This window comes from Parasteatoda tepidariorum, chromosome 5, assembly GCF_043381705.1.
Source record: "Parasteatoda tepidariorum isolate YZ-2023 chromosome 5, CAS_Ptep_4.0, whole genome shotgun sequence".
Classification (NCBI taxonomy): domain Eukaryota; kingdom Metazoa; phylum Arthropoda; class Arachnida; order Araneae; family Theridiidae; genus Parasteatoda; species Parasteatoda tepidariorum.
The window spans coordinates 2,034,038-2,042,565 of record NC_092208.1 but is presented as its reverse complement, the minus strand read 5'-3'; the positions used below and the strand labels follow the sequence as shown (position 1 = coordinate 2,042,565).

The 8,528-nt window shown below is 32.2% G+C and overlaps 1 non-coding gene across 1 annotated transcript; it reads right to left on the bottom strand.

The window, feature by feature from the left end:
• Positions 1-2,340: 2,340 nt before the first annotated feature.
• Positions 2,341-2,501, bottom strand: LOC122272554 (U1 spliceosomal RNA). Its single transcript, XR_006227132.1, has one exon. It is a non-coding gene; the product is annotated as a U1 spliceosomal RNA (small nuclear RNA).
• Between the last annotated feature and the right edge of the window lie 6,027 nt (positions 2,502-8,528).

The window sequence follows — 8,528 nt, the reverse complement described above, 5'->3', positions numbered from 1 at the left end:
TTGAAAAAAACCCACTTGAAGTTTTCAATAGTAGGTACCTACTATAAAATTATATGAAGATTTGAGTTTCTTTTACTTTACTAATATTAAAAACTTAATCATATAAATCATGCAACTCTATTTGACAAATTTATGCTGCACAATAAATTATATAAAAGTAAATGCAAAACAATAAGTTTTAGTGAAAAAAATTTTTTTTTTTTTAAAAAAACCCACTTATCGTTCCAAGTGGGTTTTTTCAAGGTGGGCCCACCCAATAAAACCCGGGCGGGTTTCTTCAAAGTGGGCCCACTTGGTGAACCCTGGTTTGAACGGTTTTAATTTTGCAAAGCCTTAATTCTAAGAATGAAGTTAGTTACCTTATTTTACCTTCATGAAAAAAAGGAGATGCTCCTAGAAGAGGACATATGCGTCTAATGGGATAACAAAAGCAATTGAACTGACTTAATAAAATCGTACTACACATTTTGTTGAGCATAATTACAGGTTCAAAAATAACCAGGGGCGTAGTTATGGGAAGGGTTGGGGGGGTGTCAAAACCTCCTCCGAAATGAAGCATTATTTGAATAATTAACTGTTGTTCGGTAAGTAGGATGTAGATATCAAAAATTCATTATTTGTTATTCAAACGTTTAGAATATATATATATGTGTGTGTGCAGACAGATGGGTACTTTATTTACGTCACACTAGATCTGCACAATGGGGCTATTGGTGGACTGTTAGGAAAACATCCCCGAGGATGATCCGAAGACATGCTATCTCAATTTTGATCCTCTGTAGAGAGAACGACCTGCGAGCGATTACGGTAGGACGATACCGCGCTCCCTCGGTACCTACGCAGGCTGATCAAAGTGGTTACCCACCCGCTTACTGACCGTAGCTAGTGATGCTTGACTTCGGTGTTCTACTGGAAACCGTGTCTTTACGATCAATCCACTGCGGGATAGAATATATATATTATAACTACTAACGCCTACTTTCCGTAACGTATAATAATGATAAACCTTGCTCAACTTGATTTAACAAAAATTCAATCTTGATTTTCCAAAAATTTAGTATCTGAAAGTTTTCAACAGCATAAAAATTTATGTCAAAGAATAAATCAGAGCAAATTTACTGAAAAGACTACAAGCAAAAGAAAATGTGTTCACCGTTGACATCCTTATGATTGACAGATTCTCTCTATCTTTGTCGGAAGTAACAAGAAATAGAACATTCACAGTTTTTAAAATGACAAAAATTTTTACATTTTGAATTATGTATTTGCAGAAAAATGAAATTCTGGTCATTCCAAGCACAATATTAACACTGGAAAGACTGAAAATTAGTATATACCTATATTGCCCAAAAGCAGTCAAAATGACTTGTGTATGCGTCAATAAATTTGTTTAAAATTAATTTTTGACATTTTTTATAGTCGTATATCAAGTTATTAGTAAATATTAACAATAAAAAAAATTATATGTTGTTCAAAAAGTCACAAAATTCTAAGAAATTGTGTCATTATATACATCATTGTTTTTTTAATTAAAAATAAAAGCAGTCAAAATGACTTCCTAAGGCAATCTAGTGTTAATCGAAACATTAATTATGCTGCTCGCAGTTGGAAAATGCTTTGGACTGAAAGTAGGCGTTACTTTTCATTAGTAGGGGTAACTAATAGAATTAGAGGAGAGATACTTTCTCACAAAACGGAAGGCGAATTGAATAAATATTAAATTTCGAAAATTTCCTAAATCTTATGTGGAATTGTAGTAATTTCGTTACACTATAGCAGGGGTGGCGAACCTTTATACACCAACGTGCCAACTTTTTTAAAATAATTGTTTAATGAGGTCATAGACGTGCCTTCAAATAATTTTGACTTCGTGATTATTGAGAATACTAAATACAATCAACTCAAAACTCTTTATTTACATATTTAAAAAAAAATGCATTTCGCCATGTCTTAAGACAACTTAAAGTAACATCAGTGCAATTTCTGTTGTTGCAGATTAGATGACAAATAATTTATATTAAGTTGTAAGATGTTAGTTTAAGCAGGACTGTTATTTTTTTGGCTAGTTATTTATTTTTAGCTTGGTTATTAATTGTTTTTTTTAGCATTAATTGTTAATTTTTTTATAAATAATTTTTTATTTTTTTGAATTTTAATTTAATTGTTACACATATTAATTACATTGTTACATATGTCACATTTGTGTAATAACAATTGTGATCGGTGGCGTGCCCAAAATATTGTGCCTCGTGCCATTGGTTCGCCATCCCTGCACTATAGGCTGCAGTGGAATGCACTGTTATTTTACTCATCGAAACATTTGCTTTCTTTCCGTATAATATAGGGACAGCGCTAACGCAGTCCCAACTTCCAAAAATTGTGCACCCAATCATTCACAATTTGTGAAAGTGGAGAACGTCAACCCCTCGCAGTGCAATGAGAGGTCTCTGCTCGGGGGAGCCTCCTAGTTGATCAAGGCATCCTCAGTGCCAAGTAAGTATAACTAGATGACTTGACAGGAATTGGAGCGAAGTACCTGCCCGCGGAGCGGGCATCTCACTTCTTCATCTGGTCTTTAGGTAGTAGTTGTGACTATTGGCATGGGTTGGTATTACTAGATGAAATTCATAAAAAACTAAATAACAATTAACTTAATATAAGACTGGTAGCTAAACAAATTTATATATTTAATAATAAATTTCTTTTGCTAATAATTACCAGTCCCACAGAGGATTGATAGTAAAAACAGTGTTCTCAGTGGAACACCGAAGTCGAGCATCACTAGCTACGGTCAGTGAGCGGGTCGGTAACCACTTTGATCAGCCTGCGTAAGGACCGAGGGCGTGCGGTATCGGTCCTCGTTAAACTATTCTACCGTAAAGTGCTCGACTTCACGCGCAGGTAGTCGGGTTACCGAAGCAGGGGAGTCATCCCCTCTGGAGAGATCAAAATTGTGATGGCATGTTTTCACCCTCAGGGATGTTTCCCAGTCTCCAATTAGCCCATTGTGCAGTTCTAGTGTGATCAGGGCCTGATTATCGCCTAGGCCCAATAGGCACGGGCCTAGGGCCTACGCTTTCTGGGGGCCTCAAAAATTAGTAAGAAATCCACAATATTTCATTAAAAAAATACTGAAAGAAACAGTTTATCTCAAAAAAGGCATTTTTTATTTCAAATTTTCCTTATATTGTGATAAACCAAACTCGTGTAAACATTGCACTAATCAATTTCGAAAGTACAGCTGAATTTTAATTGGTGCAATCTTTACTCCAATGGCTTAAGCAAATGCAACTGGAATGCAAAGTCACTTATAAATGATTAGTGTCAACAAGAACTTAACAAATATGTAAAGCTGTAGATGGAAGGCTGCAATCTTTAAAATAATTCAGCTGATCAGTGAATTTAGCAAAAATCACTTTCAATTGTTGGTGGTCACCAAACTATTTTCATACAACATTGTTTTGTTTTATATTTTGCCTTAATAATTACATGTTTAAACTTTATCTTAGAAAAATAATCTTCAATTGTCAACTTTCAAAATTTTTTAGAATGTTTCTCTTGAATCGTGCAGTTCAGTTCAATAGATTCTTTTTATAGTTAGAACTACTCTCCAGAAATTTAATTTGATACCTCAGGTTATTTGGTTCGATCAATTTCGTTTAAATTTTCTATTTTTTTTTCCTTGTTAAATTACCTTTGTTTAAAACGATGTAAAAAATGGTATACCGTACAATTAAATTTTTCTCCCATTATTTGATAAAATAATGAATATTTACTAAAAGTTATTTTTCGACAATTTGTACAATTATAAACGATCTTTGTAATTGTGCAACACCTCTGACGTGAGGGTACGGGGCAACTGCCCCTTTCAGCCCCTGTCTTAGTCAGGCTCTGGATACGACTATGCAGGGAATAGAGGGTTCGCCTTCCAATAAGGTGAACCGGGTTCAAATTCCAGCGATGGTTGGTCGATACGAATTCCGTTCGCATCCGGCTCGCACCGACAACACTGCTGACGTTAAATATCTTCAGTGGTAGACTTAGAGTCTCCCTTCCCCAAGTTGCGTAGCCAAATCTTTCGAAAAGAAAATAAGCACCATATACACTAACGAAATGCTTAATAATTTTCACAGACTTTACATCATGATAACATAACTAATTTCCGTCAAAGAAATCTCTATTTGGTTACATTAGGGGTGGGAAGAGGGTGGAAAATGAAGCCTGCAATTGTGAATATCTTGCAAAATGCAGCAGAGTCTTACAGAAGAATGTAATAATCTCACCCTACTCAGCTCAGTAGTACTCCCAAAGTATTTCATGAAACATGTAAAATGATTGGCGCTTTCATACACCAAGAACCGACGGGACGTCGAAATAGATTGCGATTGAATGATATGTGAAAAACCTGCTTTTGCATAATACATGGCGAAAATCGACATGGTTTAGAAAAAAAAATCTCAATTTCAAAAAGGTTAAATTAAACACTTTTTAAAAACACCTTGAAAGGGCTTTTAAAAAGCGAAAATAAGCATATTAAAAACGCTGCGCACCATGGGTTATTATATTTTATACAAAATATTGATCATTTCCCTTTTTTTTCTTTTTTTTTAACTGCCTGTGAAGGCAGAGGGAGTGCGATTGTTCTCGTTTTCCTGTTTAAATTCCTTGTTTTCCAAGAATTCGACTTCTGCCACACCCGTTTATAAGGCGGACCCATTCATTCATCCACAGATCTTAATTTTGACCTGAATCAGAGAACGATCCATTTCCAATTCAGTACCCCCAGAAGTATTTATTTGTTATGGGGACATGTAGGATTTTGGGACTCCACAGATTTACCCTGCATCAGTAGCATCAGTCACCATTTACTACACGGGAAGCCTTCGGCCGGCGGGGTTCGAACACACGAACTCCTGGACATGGACCCAGAGCCCTACCGACTAGGCCAGGGATGGCGAACCAATGGCACGCGACACAATAATTTGGGCACGTCACGGATCACAATTGTTATTGCACTATGAATTTTTATTACACAAATGTTATTACACTATGAAGCATATGTAACAATTAAATTAAAATTCACAAAAATCAAACAAAATAATAAGCAATTGTTAATAAAAAAATTAACAATTAATGCTAAAAAAAACAATTAATAACCATAAAAAACAAGCTAACAACAATTAACTAGCAAAAAAATCAACAGTCCTGCTTCAACTAATATCTTACAGCCTAATATAAGTTATTTGTCATCTAATCTGCAACAGAAGACCCATTGATGTTGCTTAAAGTAGAATTACGCCTATAACTGAGACATTGCAAAATGAATTTTTTTTCAATGTAAATAAAGAGTTTTGAGTTGATAGTATTTAGTATTATTATTTTCCCAATAATCATGAAGTCAAAATTATTTGACGGCACGTCTGTGACTTCATTAAAAATTTTTTTAGAAAAAATGGCACGTTGTTGTATAAAGGTTCGCCACCCCTGGACTAGGCTATGCCGTCCCCTAGTATTTAATGATCATTAATTAAAATATAGAGAGAAAAGGCAACAATAAATATACATAAAATAAAATGTATTTACTCCTCATAATACTGTCTTCCCCTTTTGTTCACTCCTTTTTCATTGATTCAATAGAATGTTTCATTAAAGTAATATATTATTTAATATTCTAAACAACTCTTATAAATTGTTTTATCAATTGCCTAATCATTGTTATAAAAATACTTTGTTTTCATACAAATAAAAAACATTGAATCTTCAGAGTTTCGTGTTTTTATTACTAAAAATTCTTTTGAAATTCTATTTATTTATAAGAATCTAGGCTTTTTTTCATTAATTTTGCTTCATAAAACATTAAAATGTCATGCAAAAATGATGCAAGATGATTTCGTTAAAAAAAATTTTCTTCATAAATGAAACTTTACTTTTACAACATTAATTTCATGTAAAAGTTTGTTTCATTAATAAATTATTTTATTAATTAATGCGCTTGACGTATTAAATTTGTTTTCTGTACATATTAGAATTTCTATTTGTTGATATACAAATTTAAAATTCGTTTTATATTATTATAAAAATAATTACCACGACGCTCCCATTTTTTTCTACTAAAAGCATTCCAAAAACAGAAAGAAAAGAAAAGAGAATCTAAACATTCAAAAAATATAAATACCTTTAAATTTTGCCTTATTAATTTAAAAATATAGTTTCTCAAGAAATATTTAAATTCAAGTACTTAAAAATGTATCAATCTTCACAATGCATTTGTTTTTTACTCTAATTTATTTCATTTTATATTGCGTTTCATTCAGTTAACAACAAAATATGCTAAGAAGTAAAGATTATTTAGTTGAATAAATGCAACAGAGTATTTGCTAGTGAGCATTATTTTCGTTCGTTCTGTTAATAGATGAGTGCACCAGTTATTTAAAATAAATAATAGTTTCATTCTATAAGTGGAGATGTATATCGTCAACTGATGGTACTGAGATATATTTTATTTTAATTTATAACCGTCGTTGAACAACCGACCCAATTTTTGGGTTTACAACTACCAATGTTCAACTACGTAACCTTGTCCTTTTGAACCCAATTCAGAAGACAAAGGAACTTCTGGATAAACCATTGGGAGAAATTTGCTTTTGTGGAGGACTTTTTGATTGAACTAACCCGGATTTTCGTTACACGGAGAGGAAGACCACGAGTACCACCAACGGTTGTATGAATAATATTAACGTACGACAATGAAATTATCTTATTTTCAATTTTTTTTGCATATGCATTAAGAATTGATTTAAAAAAAATTTCGGAGTAAAAATTACCAATGGAAAAATTTCGAACTTGAAATGAAAGTTAAATTTAGGTAAAAAAAAAAGCAAATAAAAAATAATTTCTTTATAGAGTTCTTGAGGTCAAGAATTATGACCACAACAGAAAAATACAAAGCAGCATTGTCGAAGAATATTCTACTAATAGTCTTATAAAAGAATTGAAACGTTAATTTTGTTTTATGAAAGTTACATCTTTTATTGATATTTAATCTTAAATTTAGGTATAATAAAAGTTAAAAAGAAAAAATGAAGGAACCGTTGTGAGTTTCTCATGTAAGCATGACAGCAATTATGTTAACTGATCAAACGAATTTATTCAAAAAGAAAACCTTGGTAACAGCTTCAAACATAAAAATTAAAGTTTGAATGGGAATTAGTACAAAACGCGCCAAATTACATGTAAAGATAAAGATGATAGTATGGCACCCTAAAGAATCGTAGACAAAGAACTTGCCGATTTAAAAAATAAAACTTAGCAGGCGATTCTTTGGCAATTTGCCAGATGTTCCTTTAAAACTTTAAAATGAAAGGGCAAAATTAGAATTGACAATTAGAATTTTTCTAAACAATTCTTATTTTTTTATTGTTTCGGATAATAATGTCTGACTCATATTTTGTTTCATGCTACTTAAATTTTATGAAAGCTTATAGAATATGCACTTGCATAAAAGGGACATTTTATGCATTTATAAATTGTAAAATTACTGACAATTTTCACTCGGGTAAGAGCCAGCTTTAATAAAAATACAAAGGCTGCGCTTTAAAACCCGTACTTGGTGTGAATTGGCTTAATTGCCCAAAATTGGTGTCAATTTTAGATAGTAATAATGTTAAATAGTAATAACTAATATCAAATGATAATGTTTGGACGCCTACCCCAATAGTTTTACGTGGAGATTTCTGTTTTAACCATTTTCCAGTATAAACTTTAATTCATGATTTTAATTATTTAGGGTAAACTAACCAGTGAAGGAACACTTAAGCTTCACTTGCCTTTTGAAAAATCATATTAATTTCGAAATTCGTAATTTTAGTTAAATGACAGTGTCAGCATATTTGTTACGAATTGCAAATTATGTGAAAAAATTGTAGAGAGCTTACATAATATAGATTTAAAGTTTTGGAGGTTCAAATAACAAGTAGTAAGAAGACCAAGTGAAGGGACAGCTCTTACCAGTGAATGAACACCCTGTAAAGGAACACTTAATTTTGGTTATTTTTTAATGCTCTTTATGAATTTATAAGCCATACAAATATTTAAAAACAAGCCTATTCTAAAAATTATAACCTATAAATACTTGGAAAATGTTAACTTTTTTTTTGAAATCATGAATTGAAAATTAAAGTGTCCCCATATTAACACATATTGTTCATTCACTGGGAAATCTATGCCCAGTAAAGGAACATGCCTGTTCCCTCACTGGTTAGATGTTGCATTTCGTATTTTTAACATACTTTTGATGCGGAACATCACTAAAGGTACAAGAAAATGAAAGTTTATCTTTTATTTTCATTAACTTAGAAAAAAACCAGTAAAGGAACACTTGTTCCTTCACTGGTTTTTCATCGTTTGGTGATCCAGTGAATAAACATCCCCTTATCTCAGCACTTTATTATGCTATGATGCTTAAAAAAAAAGTAAAACGTAACTTCAATAACTATATTTTGTATTCTCCTTCTCACAGTGAGAAAAAT